Consider the following 2,847-nt stretch of genomic DNA (forward strand, 5'->3'; position numbering starts at 1 on the left):
GTTTATTTCACGTTACGCCCAAACCACACCTATGAATAATGAAGATATTGCAGACCAACCCCTTTTAAACTTGCGTCGGGCGCAAGAGGCATTTATCCCGCCGGTAAAATAGCAACAGCGCCCAAGACCCGCCCACAAAGTTACTTGCGCTTCGCGCTTGATACTTGCGTTTCAGATCGTTAAAATAGGGCCATAAGAGTTGCCCAATAGTTACACACGTTTGCAGCGCTGAAAACATGGTTTAAAATCACTTTCTGTGCGCATGTTTTGGGTGTGTGTGTGTGTGTAGCACAGAAAACAGTGTGCAAGTTGACTTCGTGCATGAATGGTTTAAAATCATATTGAAATGCTCACGAAGGAATCGATAAGAGGAATCGAAATGTTTATTTTATAACACGTATTTGATTCCCAACCCTAATGATAGCTGAACGAAGTTTAGTTGGTTTAGATGAATTCTAGCACAATTTCTACTCTCGTTTCACGTGAAGTCATTCAGAAGAGCAAAAGAACTGCCAGCGGATGCAGGACTGTATTAAACGTCTAGCTAAACGCTGTGATTTAGCACTGAATCTGCGTCAGTCCAGTGCTTTTAGAAACATGAGCCTTTGACTCTGTGTCTTGCACACAGCCTCCCCAAAAACACTTCAATCTCACTGAAAAAAGGGCTGAATCTCAAAGCTAATCTCATGCATGAAACGTTTGCTTGTGCTTTTTTTCTGTCGGATGAATGAAAAACTGATCTAATGTAACAACACACTTTTTAAGTGTAGTTTTTTTGGGGTCGCTGTACATGTAAGATAGATACGGCCTTGCGCAACACAAATGCAGCTATTTTCTACACAGTTTCTGTGTGCTGTACTGTACGTTTCATCGTTTCAGACGTGTTTGTTGGATGTAATAGATCTTTGCATTAATGTCCGTCCACTTTTTCAGCGGTGCTGGTTCTGGAAGCATTTTTTCCATTCATTTCTACCACAGCGACTTTTAATAAAGTCTTCTTTAAAGCGTTATAAGCCGACGAGGAGAATCAAAACATTACAAACTTTGATTTGAAGCAAAAAAGTATTTGAAAATCAGACAATAACACAAAAAGGTACAAAACTGTGTGACCTACAATCCCATGAAGCATTGCGAACAGCATAATCGAGTTAAAAACGATAGGAAAAAATAAAACTACACATTTGAATATATATATGCATATTTTGCAGTATATATATAAAATCAATGTTTAAATATTTAAGTATTTTGAGAGCAAAAGTAGACTGGCTCTGTCATTTGCAGTGCTTCATGAGAGTGGGCGGAGCTAAAGAGTTTTGCTTGTTTTGACTCTGATTGGTGGGATTGTCTGTACAGCATCATGGGAAATGTAGTTTTTCACCACGAATTCGGCTGTTAAACTCGATTATTTAAAAACTAAGTTGAAATGGTGTGGAGTGACGGCTTCAGCAGAAGCAAACACCATCGAATATAAACTCTGGAGCTTAGTAGCTCTGTCTTAAAGGTTTATAAGTTGTCGTTTAAAGTCAATTTCACTATGAAGAAAATGATTACGTTTTTACTTCGGGAGACTGATGCTCTCCATAGCTGTCGTCAACATCAGAAAAGAGGCCTTCATTATGGAAGCTTGTTTTTGCCATGGAATAAATAAATAAAAATACAAAACATAATTTCGACTTTTTCCCTCACAGTTGCTAGTTTATATCTCAAAATTGCAAGTTTGTAAAGTTGTAGAATCCTTATAAAACATTGTTTACATCTAAAAATTGTGACTTTTCTCTGAATTTTGACCTTTTTTCAGAATTTCTCTTGTGTTTACATCTTGTAATTCTGTTTGGGGTTTTTTTCGCCAAAGAATACACAAATAGGAAATGATTCTCATTAATCTCACAGTTCAAGACTTTTTTTTCTCAGAAATGCGAGTTTATATTACAATACTACGGAAGCGTATTGCATTCACTTGAGGAAAAAAATCGACTCTGTTTTTCTGAATTAACGAGTTAATATCTCAGAATTATGAGAATTTTTTCTTGAAAAACTTTTTTCACTCTGTTTTTAGGAATTAATGAGTTACTCATAATTTTGAGATAATTAAGTCATTAATTCAGAGAAACAGAGCAAAAACTTTTTTCCATGAAAAATTCTCTCGTAATTCTGAGATAATTAACTTGTTAATTCAGAAAAACAGAGTCGATTTTTTTTCCTCAAGTGAATGCGATACGCTTCCGTACAATACTGAGTTTATACCTCGGAATTCAACATTTTTTACCTGAATTTTAAGTTGCAATTAACTTTTTTTTATTCCAAGATGAAAATATTGTAAAAATACAGCAGCCGCACACTCAAAACACTGTGCAAGATCAAGTGAACATGGGAACTACATTTCCCATGTTCCCTATCCCTGTAGCCTAAGGCCATGTCCACACGGACACGGGTATTTTTATAACCGGAGTTTTTCCTACAGCGTTTTAAAAAAAAATCCCGTCCACACATGCTCAGTCTCCGTCTACATGAAAACGTAAAAACACACAATCAAGCGCGGTCAAGAGCATGCCACGCCAGCAGGCGGCGATATAAACATTAACCGTAAAGCCACGTTGGCCAATCAGAAGCGCAAATCTGATGTCAAACACAGCTGATAACGGCGCACACTTTGACGTCGCAAGGCTAAAACCCCGGTTTCACTGTCTACACGACAACACTAACCGGCGTTTCTGAAAATCCTCACCCTGGCAGGGGTTTTCAAAAATGTTCGGTTTCAGTGCGTTTTCGTGTGGACGAACGGCCGAACCGCGTAAAAAAAGTCACGGTTATAAAAATACCCGTGTCCGTGTGGACAGGGCCTTAGCC

The sequence above is a fragment of the Rhinichthys klamathensis genome, unplaced genomic scaffold (assembly GCF_029890125.1).
Source record: "Rhinichthys klamathensis goyatoka isolate OS25496 unplaced genomic scaffold, OSU_Roscu_1.1 h1tg000248l_1, whole genome shotgun sequence".
NCBI classification, from domain to species: domain Eukaryota; kingdom Metazoa; phylum Chordata; class Actinopteri; order Cypriniformes; family Leuciscidae; genus Rhinichthys; species Rhinichthys klamathensis.